At 41.7% G+C, this 16703-nt stretch overlaps 1 non-coding gene across 1 annotated transcript; it reads left to right on the top strand.

Moving 5' to 3' along the window:
• Window positions 1-333: 333 nt before the first annotated feature.
• On the top strand, window positions 334-417 carry Trnas-gga. The gene is given in 2 exon segments: window positions 334-373; window positions 383-417. It is a non-coding gene; the product is annotated as a tRNA-Ser (tRNA).
• The last annotated feature ends 16286 nt before the right edge of the window (window positions 418-16703 follow it).

The following is a 16703-nucleotide window of genomic DNA, read 5'->3' on the forward strand; positions in this document are numbered from 1 at the left end:
ATTAAATACGGCTGTCGATCGTCAGCGCAGTGTCTCACACTTCATTACAGTATTGGCACGTACTGTCTTTTCCCGTTCCTTCAACTGCCTCATGTTGCGGGACTAAAGTCACGCTAATCTCACGCGATGTGATGTCCATCTTTCTCCGCAGAACTGAGAGACTTCTGGCAACACACTCCCCAACTTATATTCATTTCCATTGAGTTGTTAATGTGCTACGTCACTTTATATATCTCGTCCTTGAGTTTCGCAGAGCAATGTACTGTATAAAGGTACCAGCCACGCAGTTCTGAAGCTGTGTTTGACAATCGAGGCATGACACCTTTGCAGCCGGCCTGAGTGGCCGAGCGGTTTAAGGCGCTTCAGTCTGGAACCACGCGACCGCTACGGTCGCAGGTTCGAATCCTGCCTCGGGCATGGATGTGTGTCATGTCCTTAGGTTAGTTAGGTTTAAGTAGTTCTAAGTTCTTGGGGACTGATGACCTCAGATGTTTAGTCCCATAGTGCTCAGAGCCACTTGAACCATTTGAACACCTTTACAAGCTATTTCGACATAGAAGAAGTCTTCGCAAGGTATTTGAAATGCCCAGTAAAGCAACTAGAAAACCGATTCTTCAAAAATGTACAACCGGCGTATCTGTGAGGAATTGTTATAACCTCGTGATCGTGGATTACAAAAGAAGCATCATTCTGAGATGGATTGTTCTTATTCGTCAGCGGAGTCTGCACAGAAATGGTCATACGAGACAAGTTAACGCATATATCGAACCGCGATCGGAATCAGAACGTTTCTTGCAGGCTGTGTGCTCCCAAAAACTCTGTCTGAACACACCAATTATTCTACTTGTCGTTGTATCATCTCCCAAGTATCTTAAGCTCCGCTGAGCATTCCCAGTATTACTGTCTGTAGAAAGGAGACAGCGGTGAGCTTCAAGGTTGTTGTTGCGATTACTTGATCACTCCGAAAATCCACTGACTGAATATCTCTTTTTGCACTCTCAAGTATCCTTCCTAATACGTACAAGTTCTTTTGTTGACGTAGTATATCTTCTGTCGTCAAACCATACAAGAATCGACCGAAATGGTGAGCTAGTTGAAACATAGTCGTGTTTTGCAGCAGTGCGAACAGGCACGCGTTTCGTTGGCCGCGGCAGTGTCTGTGAGTCGGCCCTTCACTGAGAACAGACACTCTTAGCCGCCTGCTGCTTGTTACTGTTTCTTGCGTGCAAGTTGGCAGCACCTGCCGCTGACGCCGGCAGGCCCGCGGGCCGGGTGCGCACCACGCGCGCATCTGCTCGGCTGCCAACCCTCCGGCGAGAGCTAACTAATGCGTCTTCCCTAAACGGGTAAATTTACATTTACAACCAAGTTTCGCAGCACCAGGGGCCTCCTCGAACCGTCAAATCGCGCGCTCGCCCTAATGGAGCTCCCCAGGCGGCATTCACATGTGCACCGGAGGTGAATTTGCGCTTATGTTCCACAGTGGAGGAGCTGCTCTCTCTCTCTCTCTCTTCCCACGGAAGCGCGCGGGCACATACACACACACGGACACACACACACACACACACACACACACACACACACACACACACACGTACACATACAGAAACCCACACACACATCCACACAAACAAAGAGAGAGAGAGAGAGAACGCCATTTTCTCATCCCAGTACTTGTGAAACTTCCTCGTACACCACACGTCAGGTTGATATTGGTTTCCGAACATAAGCCAGACGAAAGAAAACGAACTGTAGGTCTCTGACCACTGATGTCACAGAAAAGACTCCAGTAGCGACCATCTGTTAAAATATGACACAAAATGTGTGGTTTCTGCCGGTTTATTATTGTGTCTGTGACAAATGTTTCTAGACATATTCGATAATCAATGCTTACGCGTCATAACTTTATGATACTTCTCGTCTGTTTCTTATCAATGCCCGAGTTTTTCCTCGGTTTACGAACGCATGAGAGATATTATTTCAAAAACTAATAAGCATAAATACGTAAGCCAAAAACACTTGTCTGTATTTTATTTATTTATTTACATTCATTTATTCAATTGTATCAACTTAGAGTTTTCAGACTATCCTTTACATGGCACCATGGCGTTACTGTCTCTATTAGAGAATGACAATTTTATATGACACACAGAAATGAACTGGTAGTAATACAGTTAAATATGATTTAATACAAAATTTGAATTGAACTAACGTCTTTGGAATAACACTACTGATTAGGTTCAAATGGTTCAAATGGCTCTCAGCACTATGGGTCTTAACTTCTGAGGTCATTAGTCCCCTAGAACTTAGAACTACTTAAACCTAACTAACCTAAGGACATCACACACATCCATGCCCGAGGGCAGGATTCGAACGTGTGACCGTAGCGGTCGAGCGGTTCTAGATTGTAGCGCCTAGAACCGCTCGGCCACCTCGGCCGTAGTACTATTGCTAGTAATAATAACACAGTGAACACTAGAAGACATGAAATGAATTCTTGGGTCTATGAAAATGAGATTTTGTGATACAGCGAGTTCTGAGGGGAGAATTATAGAGCGATTGACCCAGCTAGAGGATTTTGGATATCACTTAGCTCAAGTGGGAAAGAAAGTAGTTAGCTGTAAAACAGTAAGGCGGATATTGTTTTTCTTGTGGTAGACTCACCATTCGCTGTCATTTGAAGCTGGTGATGATATTTAGCTCTCGGTGCACTGAGGAAGATTTTTCAAAAGTCAAGCTCCTGCTCCTACAAAGGAAGTTGAGAATGTGGCTGAGTGATTGATAGGGACGGAAAAGATTTTACTCTGATGGGAACTATCGTTTCTTCTTTATTAGACATAGTGTTTGTAAATCTCTGTGCTTGTCTGCACGTAACCAGGATGGTTGTGAAAAAAAGTAAAATATGATAAAAGTTTTTAACGTAGCTGATACATCGTACGTAGGTCCTCAACAGCAACTTCAAGCGTCATGAACTTTTTTAGAAAGACCTTACAGGATAACAACCCTATAATGAACAACTACAAGTCTATTAGGTCAAAATGTAAAAGCCTTTTTACACTTTTGCCCAGCTTGGAAAGACATTAATGTCTTGTCGCAGACTTTAAGTATAAACTAAGCCCAGTTTAGACTTTTATCTATTGTCACTCATAGACTCTGTGTGGCGCGGTAAAAAATTATATTTCTCGTATATAGGATTAAATATAGTTTGTGTTTCAGAGAAAAATAGGAAGAAGCAGTAATTAACTTACGATAGATCGATCAAAGACAAACCACGTCTATAACATTTGTTGACTTAGTGGATTCTTTGGACAGTGTTGATAGCAATAAACTCTTGGAAATTCTGAAGGTACATCTACATCTACATCATCATGCACACTCCGCAAGCCACCTGACGGTGTGTGGCGGAGGGTACCCTGAGTACCTCTATCGGTTCTCCCTTCTATTCCAGTCTCGTATTGTTCGTGGAAAGAAGGATTGTCGGTATGCTTCTGTGTGGGCTCTAATCTCTCTGATTTTATCCTCATGGTCTCTTCGCGAGATATACGTAGGAGGGAGCAATATACTGCTTGACTCTTCGGTGAAGGTACGTTCTCGAAACTTTAACAAAATCCCGTACCGAGCTACTGAGCGTCTCTCTTGCAGAGTCTTCCACTGGAGTTTATCTATCATATCCGTAACGCTTCCGCGATTACTAAATGATCCTGTATCGAAGCGCGCTGCTCTCCGTTCGATCTTCTCTATCTCTTCTATCAACCCTATCTGGTACGGATCCTACACTGCTGAGCTGTATTCAAGCAGTGGGCGAACAAGCGTACTGTAACCTACTTCCTTTGTTTTCGGATTGCATTTCCTTAGGATTCTTCCAACGAATCTCAGTCTGGCAGCTGCTTTACCGCCGATCAACTTTATATGATCATTCCATTTTAAATCACTCCTAATACGTACTCCCAGGTAATTTATGGAATTAACTGCTTCCAGTTGCTGACCTGCTATTTTGTAGCTAAATGATAAGGGATCTATCTTTCTATGTATTCGCAGCACATTACACTTGTCTACATTGAGTTTGAACTGCCAATCCCTGCACCAAGCGTCAATTCGCTGCAGATCCTCCTGCATTTCAGTACAATTTTCCATTGTTACAACCTCTCGATACACCACAGCATCATCTACAAAAAGCCTCAGTGAACTTCCAATGTCATCCACAAGGTCATTTATGTATATTGTGAATAGCAATGGTCCTATGACACTCCCCTGCGGCACACCTGAAATCACTCTTACTTCGGATGACTTCTCTCCATCGAGAATGACATGCTGCGATCTGTTATCTAGGAACTCTTCAATCCAATCACACAATTGGTCCGATAGTCCATATGCTCTTACTTTGTTCATGAAACGACTGTGGGGAACTGTATCGAACACCTTGCGGAAGTCAAGAAACACGGCATCTACCTGTGAACCCGTGTCTATGGCCCTCTGAATCTCGCGGACGAATAGCGCGAGCTGGGTTTCACACGACCGTCTTTTTCGAAACCCATGCTGATTCCTACAGAGTAGATTTCTAGTCTCCAGAAAAGTCATTATATTCGAACATAACACGTGTTCCAAAATTCTACAACTGATCGACGTTAGAGATATAGGTCTATAGTTGTGCACATCTGTTCGACGTCCCTTCTTGAAAACGGGGATGACCTGTGCCCTTTTCCAATCCTTTGGAACGCTACGCTCTTCTAGAGACCTACGGTACACCGCTGCAAGAAAGGGGGCAAGTTCCTTCGCGTACTCTGTGTAAAATCGAACTGGTATCCCATCAGGTCCAGCGGCCTTTCCTCTTTTGAGCGATTTTAATTGTATCTCTATCCCTCTGCGTCTATTTCGATATCTACCATTTTGTCATCTGTACGACAATCTAGAGAAGGAACTACAGTGCAGTCTTCCTCTGTGAAACAGCTTTGAAAAAAGACATTTAGTATTTCGGCCTTTAGTCTGTCATCCTCTGTTTCAGTACCATTTTGGTCACAGAGTGTCTGGACATTTTGTTTTGTTCCACATACCGCTTTGACATAAGACCAAAATTTCTTACGATTTTCTGCCAAGTCAGTACATAGAACTTTACTTTCGAATTCATTGAACGCCTCTCGCATAGCCCTCCTCACACTACATTTTGCTTCGCGTAGTTTTTGTTTGTCTGCAAGGCTTTGGCTATGTTTATGTTTGCTGTGAAGTTCCCTTTGCTTCCGCAGCAGTTTTCTAACTCGGTTGTTGTACCACGGTGGCTCTTTTCCATCTCTTACGATCTTGCTTTGCACATACTCATCTAACGCATATTGTACGATGGTTTTGAGCTTTGTCCACTGATCCTCAACACTATCTGTACGTGAGACAAAACTTTTGTGTTGAGCCGTCAGGTACTCTGTAATCTGCTTTTTGTCACTTTTGCTAAACAGAAAAATCTTCCAACCTTTTTTAATATTTCTATTTACGGCTGAAATCATCGATGCCGTAACTGCTTTATGATCGCTGATTCCCTGTTCTGCGTTAACTGTTTCGAATAGTTCGGGTCTGTTTGTCACCAGAAGGTCTAATACGTTATCGCCACGAGTCGGTTCTCTGTTTAACTGCTCAAGGTAGTTTTCGGATAAAGCACTTAAAAAAATTTCACTGGATTCTTTGTCCCTGCTACCCGTTATGAACGCTTGAGTCTCCCAGTCTATATCCGGCAAATTAAAATCTCCACCCAGAACTATAACAGGGGTACAAGGCAAGCAGCGAAAGTTTATATACAAACTTCTACACGAACCAGGGGCAATTATACGAGTAGAAAGGCACAAAAAGATGGCAGTGGTTGAGAAGGAAGTGAGACAGTGTTGTATCCTAAAACCGACGAACACTGAGCAAATAGTAAAGGAAACCAAGAAAATATTTGGGGAAGGAATTAACGTCCGGGGAAAAGAAACAAATACCTTGAGGTTTGCCGATGACATTGTATTTCTGTCATAGACAGCAAAAAACTTGGAAGAGCAGTTGAACGGAAAGGAGAGGCTCTTGGAAGGAGGCTATAAAATGAACATCAACAAAAGCAAACAACGGGAAGGAAACAGATTCTGAAAAAGAGAAATTTGTTAACATCGTATATAAACTTAAATGTTAGGAAGCCTTTTCTGGAGATATTTGTGTGCAGTGTAGCGTTTTACAGAACTGAAACATGACCGATAAGCAGTTTAGACGTGAATAAGAGAACAGAAACTTTAGAAATGTGGTGCTAGAGCAGAATACTGAAGATTAAATGCTTACATTGCGTAACTACTAAGAAAATACTGAACATAATTGTGGAAAAAACAAATTTGTGGCATAACGTGACTAAAAGAAGTAGCTACTCGGAGATGAAGAAGCTTGCACGGGATAGAGCACCGCGGAGATCTGCAGCAAATCAGTATTCAGTCTAAAGCCCATGCCAAAAACATTTTAAGGATTCATTAAATTTCGGATTAATGAGCCCGGAATGGCCAACCAGGACCGCTTTAGTTTTGGATGAATTGACCTTTAATCTTATATTCTCTGGCGCTCTTGACAATGCAGACAGGTTACATTGACATTCTTGATAGCTGTCCTAACGGATTTTTTGCGCATTTGCGTAACTGGAGGTGTTCAGTATACGTGTTGTATTTATAGTAAGACAGAACTCATAGCACATCCTTCACACACAAAGAAAAAACTGTCAGAGCTAACACCGAACCCCAGGGATCGCCTCATAGTCTCCATTACGTCTTTGTGGTCGTAGATGTGATGGCACGTTCGCGAAACGTCTGTTATGAGAGAAACCATTCCACTGCGAAGTCTGCCAAACTCAACAGGATAAAAGGTTTTGCTAAACTCTAACAAGAACATGAGACCGTCGCATTATGTGCCCTGATTTTCTCTTGCTTTTATTAAAGAGTATTCTGGGTACTATGCTCGTAGGACCCTAATTGGTATTCCTCTAGTACGTTGTGGACCACATAGTTTACCGCGTGACGAGTGCTACAAGAAAAATCAGGTGGTAGAAGGCATTCTGACTCCATCCATCTTGTAGCTGACTGCAGAACGATTCTACTGCCGCCAAAGTACATTTCACGTAGCGACCACAAAGATAGGAGAAGCTACAGCTCTCAGGGCGGCTTATAGACAGTTGTCTTTCTCTCGCTCTTTTTTGCGAGTTGAACTGGGACGTAAGTGACTGGTAGTGATACAGGGTACCCTCCGCCACGCAACGTTCGTTGGCTTGCCCAGTATATAGGTAAGTGTGGACGTAGATGCAGTGGCTCGACAAGTCCCCGTTTCCAGGCTGTTAGGAAAACACTTGCACTCAAAGGTTGTAGTGGGTCAGTAACAAACTTGACCATTTGGACTATAATGTCATTGTGTCCAATAGCTACAGATCTAATTGGATATTTTTTTTTATTCTATTGCCAGTAACACGTTTAAGAAAGAATTTTTCGCAACAACATTCATTTTTTGTACTATCGTAACAAATTCGAAAGTATTACTAAATGCCCATTCGTTGCTTATAGTGTGTCTAGAGGATGTTGCGTTCTCGGAATGCTATACAACAATTCAAACAAATAACGTTAGAAGTTTTATTTCTAGAAAAACTTTGTTACAGCAAATTTCGCTAGTGAGAGGGGACATGGAGACAGTAAATTTCTTGCTATACGCAAAGTCCAACTAAGCACTTGATACGGAACGCGGCAATCTGATAGCGTAGCACTAATACCGTTGCAGAATGGGCCGATTTGAGAGGACAAGGTTGCAGGAGCGGCGTTTATATTCCCTTCTTCCAGGTGTCGCTTTTGGCGCGGTGCGGTCCAATTCCGCGCACCAATGGCCGATGTTTCTGTTGTGGATTGGCAAGACAGCCAACCCACTATGAGAGGAAGCCGAAAGGCACGCGTTTTAGCTCACGCAGGCTGGCGTGAGGTCTGGAACAGGACAAGGAATTAGAATTTAGAAAAAACGGACGGAGCTGGTGGAATACTTAACTTTAATCCATTAATGGTGAACGTTGCTCTTAACGGTACATGATTCACAGTATCAGTAGTAACTGGTAATGGCGCCTTGCTAGGTCGTAGCAAATGACGTAGCTGAAGGCTATGCTAACTATCGTCTCGGCAAATGAGAACGTATTTTGTCAGTGAACCATCGCTAGCAAAGTCGGTTGTACAACTGGGGCGAGTGCTAGGAAGTCTCTCTAGACCTGCCGTGTGGCGGCACTCGGTCTGCAATCACTGATAGTGGCGACACGCGGGTCCGACGTATACTAACGGACCGCGGCCAATTTAAAGGCTACCACCTAGCAAGTGTGGTGTCTGGCGGTGACACCACAGTTTCCTCACCGCCTTCTCTGCTCTTGCGTTCCGCACCTTCGTTCCGGCGCCTGTGGTTACACCAGAACAATATCTGTTAGAAAGACTACGTCAATGTCCTTTTGGCAACGCATACAACAATGGTACCGCAAATCGCTTTTATTTATTTCACCAGACTGAGACATTTTAAACAGTTCTTTCCTCCTGGAGCAACAGTCAAATGTAGATTTTGAACTGACCGGTTGTGTCACAAGGAACCTCGAACTGACGCACCTTAGTTACGTGAGGCAGCAGTTCGGAAGGAGTTTGTGCACTTACACGGAGTGACACTTATACGGAGAGGGAATGTGTTGAATTTTGGACTGAGCGGTGGATACTGTCACTAGTGGACAGGGTTTCAAGATGTCCGCCGCTATATCTACGACATATTCTGGGGACGGGGGGAGAGGGAGGACAAAGTCCATTTCCTGCACTAAGTTCCCTGTTCCAGCACCAGTTCATACTGCGTGTGGCTTTCTCCCAGAATCCAGTACTGCAGCTGATCTCTGGTAGGTAGTGTTCCGTGTTTTAGTGCTGAGATGATGGAGTGCACTGAGAATACCAAAGGAAGCCTTAAGTGATTTACAATGGGCATCAAACAAACACGAAGTGGTTTACTGGCGTTGTGTAAACTTTGAAAACAATAAATGCAAAGGAAGATTATTAGGGGAAGTGGAAGGTAGCCATTTTCGTAATTCCAAATGAAGCGGCAAGTGAAGTCCGAAAACATTTTTTCAGCGCAAAGTGGCGGGCAATAGAAACAGACGCTACAGTTTCATCAGTTTACGTTGAAGAAGTAGGGCAGCTCTTTAATCGAGACTACGACTTAGTAACATCATTATCAGCACACAGAAGTGTGAAACAATCGTTACACTCACATTACACGAAAATATATGGGAACTACACAAGATCTCACCTATTCTGTAGGAATACTTTTCCAAGAAAATAATTAACTGGTAGCAGTTGTAGATGATAACAGATACTTCCAGATGATAACAGAGGACCGAATGACGGAATACTGGTTTTTGCCAGCTAAAAGGGAAAAATGTGTTAATAAAACTGCGAACATTCCTTGTGGAAGGAACGTTCAAGAGTTCGAGCAAGCAGTTTTGGCACTTGTTTATACTCGACGCAGACCTTCATAATTCTTCGGAGGAAACAAAAACCATTTCAGTATTTACGCTTTTCCGCCAAATAAAAAGTGAGAAACATATTAATCTTTATTTAAAGCTATTAAAACTAACGTGCCTGGATGAAAACCCGCTTCTCTGATGACGGACTTCGAAGTTGCCGTCTCCCAAGCAGCTAACAGTGTATTTTCTGGAACTGAGGTTACTAGCTGCAGTTATCATCTTAATCAATGTTTGTGGAAACAAGTTCAATATTGTGGTTTCGTTCTACTCTGTAAGGAAGACGTGGAAATACTCTGTCGCATGAGAATGTGTTCTGCTCTAGCATAGCTTTCCATGGAAATGTTGGGTGATGGTCGCCTGTGTATTCACGACAGTACGCCCGAAAATCAAAATCTTCAGGACTTTGATGACTATCTAGTGGACCAGTGGATCGATAACGAACACATGCCAAGAGATATGTTGAATAGCAGTGGAAGGCGCCATCACACTAACAACGTCTCAGAAATGATGGAACAGAAGAATAAGTACATTAACATCAAAGGTTTATCCGAATGTTTACTCATTAGTGAAAAATCTACGAGAAGATGAGGAGTACCACGGACACCAGTTCGACTGATTAATTTTAAATGTTGATGGGAAAAGAAGAAAAGTCAGCAATGAAGACTGACGAAATGATTGAAAAGGCTTTAAAGACACTTTGAACTCATAGGGTATTAAAATCATTTCTGACTTGTGTAGCCTACACACAGAAGTTACAATGATGACTAAAAAGTCAAAATCCATGAAAAAATTGTAAATTTTGGAAAGAAGTTTAATATAGTTATTGACAATCTTCTGAATATTGTAAAAATTGCAAATAAATTTGATTGGGGACGAAAAGAGTTAACCATGTCGTGGTGTTCCCTGGAAACGACATAAAGTTGGCTAGATGTCTTTAGAAATTTGTAAAATATTCTGTAATGAAGATTGACAAGACTATCACAAACGTCAAGGTTTTTCTGGGGAATAATTGTAGCATTCGCCTTGAGACGTTCTTAGACTCAAAATCTGTGTGGATAAACACGGAAACTTTGCTGCGGAAACAGAGGGAAATGACATGCAATTAAATCCATACATTTTCCATTAGAAGAAGGTGAGTAAATAAGAATGAAACTGGTAAGGTCAAAATAAATTATTATAAAAAGACACTAGCTGCAGCTTTGCAACATTTCAACATATGTTAAAATTAATTTCTAGTAGCACATGAATGCAGCAGGCCTGTTGAGGATGCGGCTAGATAGGCAAGAGCGCTCAAGCACACTCGCCGCTTGGGTTGTGAGAACTCACGGTAAAATGGGACAGTGAAATGCCGCTACGTAGGGCAGAAAGGCCGACTAGTAGCGCAGGAGATGAGCAAACAATATTCTGTCTTCAGACGAATGACCATAATTAGATTTGGAGAAGCCTTAGTTACGAACAAACAGTTTATACGGCGCATTGCTTAAGGGGAGACTCCACCCAAAAATTTAAGTTTTCTTCTATTTAGTTTTTTTTACTCACAAGACAATTGTCACATGCCAGATTTTCAGGTACATTCACAAGACATCGTTCAACTGTCTTGTGCATTCAATTTATGAGAAATATTAATAATTTGTTTTCAGTGTTTGTTTCAAATTTCGGCCTTAAATTTTCTTTAATTGTCGATGCTTAAATGTGATGAGAGAATATACAAATTACGTTTTCTTTAATATTAATGCATAGAAATATGTAAACAAATCAGAACTACTTCCTGCAAAAATTTTATTTAGGTTGATTGATGTTTATGATAAAGTTGGCATTGAGCTCAGAAAAACAAACTTATAGTAAAATGGATTTTAACATTTTACCAAAAAGTGAATGTGGCTGCAAGACATACAGCTGTTAAAATTCAGTGGGACCATAGCGTTTTACCTTCCTGCTGATATGAGGCTTCTTCATCAGTTCAGGGTACCATTTTTCATGAAGTTTCTGAATAAAAGTCTACTCACAGTCCTCTTGAGGAGGTTCAGTTGTAGGAATATCTGATTGTAAGCCAATGCCTCTTTTCCTGGACTTTGTTGACTGTACTGGACAGAACTTCAGTGTATTCCCTAAATTTATATTTACACAGTCAGCAGGCAAAGTAATTGATTTCCGCTGACTGGCTTCCAATCGTTTCGCTTCAGTTTAGCAGGAATTCTTGCAACTTGCTTTTCCCAATTTGAGTAGGCGTAAGGATGGTTCTGTTTGATGGTCATAGAAATCAAAAATTACTTTGGCATCTTTCGGTATGCCATAGCCCGTTACGCAGTCAGTATTTCAAACATTTCTTAAACGTACTTGTAATTCGAATACACCAATACGTTTTGGGATCTAAAAGCAAACACTCCAAAGATGTGAAATAGTTTCTTTTTTTAAAAAAAATGAAGTTTTTGAGCGGAGTGTACTCTTAAAATGCAAAGTAGCGGCTCTTAAAGGGATGAAAAGTAGCATGATGGGCGGGTTAGGAACTTCAGCGCTGTCAGTACACATCAACATCTATGTTTCAGTGCGGGATGCCTCGTCTGTATGTTTATTGTATGCAATGGTGTCTTGAAATTCTTAATGTTCTATTAACGTGCTGTTGTTAAATCTTTCTCGGTATAAGCTCATGACATTATCCACGAAACTCTTCTGTTCCTAATGTTTCGTACAGAACTGTGCTGGACATCTTCAGAATCATTGCTCCTATGTTGAATCTTCCCTCTGAAGATACCCAGTGCAGTTCTTGACGAAGCGTTACGAACAGAAGGATTTCTCAGACCACGACTTTATACCGCGAAAGGTTTACCACTAGCAGTGTCATCTGGTCGTGAAAGCCTTCATTGTATTAATGTACTTCGAAACTTTGAACACGACGAAAGCATTCAGCTTACAACAACGCTACAACAGATTTCCATGCAAAAGATTAAAAAAAAACCTACCCTTTTAAGAAACATGACGAAGGAAGTATTCATCATACGGGAGCAGAGAAAAAAACGACTCAATAATTTTTTCAACATCTTTACTATAAAAAAACAGTTTTGTTTTCAGAAGGAACGCTCAGCTAGGAATCTACAGTTAGAGGAAGTCACCTTACTGCTTTTGAGGTTGCAAAGAATTTCATAGTTTCACTGATTTTCGGGTTATTTTGACAGTTTGGGAACTCTGCTACAGTTAGAAATTATGCACCTACAGTGTCCATGAACCATGGACCTTGTCGTTGGTGGGGAGGCTTGCGTGCCTCAGCGATACAGACGGCCGTACCGTAGGTGCAACCACAACGGAGGGATATCTGTTGAGAGGCCAGACAAACATGTGGTTCCTGAAGAGGGCAGCAGCCTTTTCAGTAGTTGCAGGGGCAACAGTCTGGATGATTGACTGATCTAGCCTTGTAACATTAACCAAAACGGCCTTGCTGTGCTGGTACTGCGAACGGCTGAAAGCCAGAAGAAACTACAGCCGTAATTTTTACCGAGGACATGCAGCTTTCCTGTATGATTAAATGATGATGGCGTCCTCTTGGGTAAAATATTCCGGAGGTAAAATAGTCCCCCATTCGGATCTCCGGGCGGGGACTACTCAAGAGGACGACGTTATCAGCCTATATTGGGAGAAAGAAAACTGGCGTTCTACGGATCGGAGCGTGGAATGTCAGATCCCTTAATCGGGCAGGTAGGTTAGAAAATTTAAAAAAGGAAATGGATAGGTTTAAGTTAGATATAGTGGGAAATAGTGAAGTTCGGTGGCAGGAGGAACAAGACTTTTGGTCAGGTGATTACAGGGTTATAAATACAAAATCAAATAGGGGTAATGCGGGAGTAGGTTTAATAATGAATAAAAAAATAGGAGTGCGTGTTAGCTACTACAAACAGCGTAGTGAACGGATTATTGTGGCCAAGATAGACACAAAGCCCATGCCTACCACAGTAGTACAAGTTTATATGCCAACTAGCTCTGCAGATGAAGAAATAGATGAAATGTATGAGAGATAAAAGAAATTATTCAGGTAGTGAAGGGAGACGAAAATTTAATAGTCATGGGTGACTGGAATTCGTCGGTAGGAAAAGGGAGAGAAGGAAACATAGTAGGTGAATATGGATTGGGGGGAAGAAATGAAAGAGGAAGCCGCCTTGTAGAATGTTCCACAGAGCATAACTTAATCGTAGCTAACACTTGGTTCAAGAATCATAAAAGAAGGTTGTATACCTGGAAGAATCCTGGAGATACTAAAAGGTATCAGATAGATTATATAATGGTAAGACAGAGATTTAGGAACCAGGTTTTAAAGTGTAAGACATTTCCAGGGGCAGATGTGGATTCTGACCACAATCTGTTGGTTATGAACTGCAGATTGAAACTGAAGAAACTGCAAAAAGGTGGGAATTTAAGGAGATGGGACCTGGATAAACTGAAAGAACCAGTGGTTGTAGAGAGCTTCAGGGAGAGCATAAGGGAACAATTGACAGGAATGGGGGAAGGACATACAGTAGAAGAAGAATGGGTAGCTCTGAGGGATGAAGTAGTGAAGGCAGCAGACGATCAAGTAGGTAAAAGGACGAGGGCTAATAGAAATCCTTGGGTAACAGAAGAAATATTGAATTTAATTAATGAAAGGAGAAAATATAAAAATGCAGTAAATGAAGCAGGCAAAAAGGAATACAAACGTCTCAAAAATGAGATCGACAGGAAGTGCAAAATGGCTAAGCAGGGATGGCTAGAGGACAAATGTAAGGATGTAGAGGCTTGTCTCACTAGGGGTAAGATAGATACTGCCTACAGGAAAATTAAAGAGACCTTTGGAGAGAAGAGAACCACTTGTATGAATATCAAGAGCTCAGATGGAAACCCAGTTCTAAGCAAAAAAGGGAAGGCAGAAAGATGGAAGGAGTATATAGAGGGTTTATACAAGGGCGTTGTACTTGAGGACAATATTATGGAAATGGAAGAGGATGTAGATGAAGACGAAATGGGAGATAAGATACTGCGTGAAGAGTTTGACAGAGCGCTGAAAGACCTGAGTCGAACCAAGGCCCCGGGAGTAGACAACATTCCATTAGAACTACTGATGGCCTTGGGGGAGCCAGTCATGGCAAAACTCTACCATCTGGTGAGCAAGATGTATGAGACAGGCGAAATACCCTCAGACTTCAAGAAGAATATAATAATTCCAATCCCAAAGAAAGCAGGCGTTGACAGATGTGAAAATTACCGAACTATCAATTTAATAAGTCACAGCTGCAAATTACTAACGCGAATTCTTTACAGACGAATGGAAAAACTGGTAGAAGCGGACCTCGGGGAAGATCAGTTTGGATTCCGTAGAAATGTTGGAACATGTGAGGCAATACTAACCTTACGACTTATCTTAGAAGAAAGATTAAGAAAAGGCAAACCTACGTTTCTAGCATTTGTAGACTTAGAGAAAGCTTTTGACAATGTTAACTGGAATACTCTCTTTCAAATTCTGAAGGTGGCAGGGGTAAAATACAGGCAGCGAAAGGCTATTTACAATTTGTACAGAAACCAGATGGCAGTTATAAGAGTCGAGGGACATGAAAGGGAAGCAGTGGTTGGGAAAGGAGTGAGACAGGGTTGTAGCCTCTCCCCGATGTTATTCAATCTGTATATTGAGCAAGCAGTAAAGGAAACAAAAGAAAAATTCGGAGTAGGTATTAAAATTCATGGAGAAGAAGTAAGAACTTCGAGGTTCGCCGATGACATTGTAATTCTGTAAGAGACATCAAAGGACTTGGAAGAGCAGTTGAACGGAATGGACAGTGTCTTGAAAGGATGATATAAGATGAACATCAACAAAAGCAAAACGAGGATAATGGAATGTAGTCATATTAAATTGGGTGATCCTGAGGGAATTAGATTAGGAAAAGAGACACTTAAAGTAGTAAAGGAGTTTTGCTATTTAGGGAGTAAAATAACTGATGATGGTCGAAGTAGAGAGGATACAAAATGAAGACTGGCAATGGCAAGGAAATCGTTCCTGAAGAAGAGAAATTTGTTAACATCGAGTATAGATTTAAGAGTCAGGAAGTCGTTTCTGAAAGTATTTGTATGGAGTGTAGCCATGTATGGAAGTGAAACATGGACGATAACTAGTTTGGACAAGAAGAGAATAGAAGCTTTCGAAATGTGGTGCTATAGACGAATGCTGAAGATAAGGTGGGTAGATCACGTAACTAATGAGGAGGTATTGAATAGGATTGGGGAGAAGAGAAGTTTGTTGCACAACTTGACTAGAAGAAGGGATCGGTTGGTAGGACATGTTTTGAGGTATCAAGGGATCACAAATTTAGCATTGGAGGGCAGCGTGGAGGGTAAAAATCGTAGAGGGAGACCAAGAGATGAATACACTAAGCAGATTCAGAAGGATTTAGGTTGCAGTAAGTACTGGGAGATGAATAAGCTTGCACAGGATAGAGTAGCAAGGAGAGCTGCATCAAACCAGTCTCAGGACTGAAGACCACAACAACAACAACAACAGTGTGACGTTTGCGTGATTAGTTTCGTAGCGAAATTAGTCTTGTAAACTTATGTTCACCCAAACTGAATTTTCACAACTTTACATATATGTAGCTACGATTACGTCCAAGTTTAGACTTACATGTACATGCTGCTTTTTTACGCAACAAAGAGAATGAAATCCACCCACAGAAGCCCACTGGCAGACTTCAATTAGTATTACTCGAAAAATAATAACAGACATTGATTCTTTAGTGAGAAGCAACATAAGTTATATTCGTTGACATTCTGTGTTTAATGTTTAATTAAAATTGTAACGAAATATAAATTTTCGTGTTTAAATTTCGTCCTGAAACGGCAGTCATCATGAGGCCGCAACAGTCGTAAGAAATATCATGTTTCTTTTCTTTTCATCACCATAAATTCAACCTCTCTTTTTAGAGGGTTTGAATTTCACTGTCAGTTCTCATTAATACAACAGTCTTAAGCATAAATCTGCCACTAAACGCGTTAATGAGCCACCCTGCAGGGACACATGGTTTTTCACTGCTGTGGTGTTGGCGTGAGCCAGCTCACACAAGCAGCTCTGCTGATCTGCAAGATTTCTTTGCGTGCCTGTGCCTGTGAAATGCCGGTTAGCCCGGCAAGAGTCTCGAGCTCCGTCCCAGTGTCACTCCGTGCGAGTGTCACTCCGTCCAAG

The sequence above is a fragment of the Schistocerca americana genome, chromosome 2 (assembly GCF_021461395.2).
Source record: "Schistocerca americana isolate TAMUIC-IGC-003095 chromosome 2, iqSchAmer2.1, whole genome shotgun sequence".
NCBI lineage: Eukaryota > Metazoa > Arthropoda > Insecta > Orthoptera > Acrididae > Schistocerca > Schistocerca americana.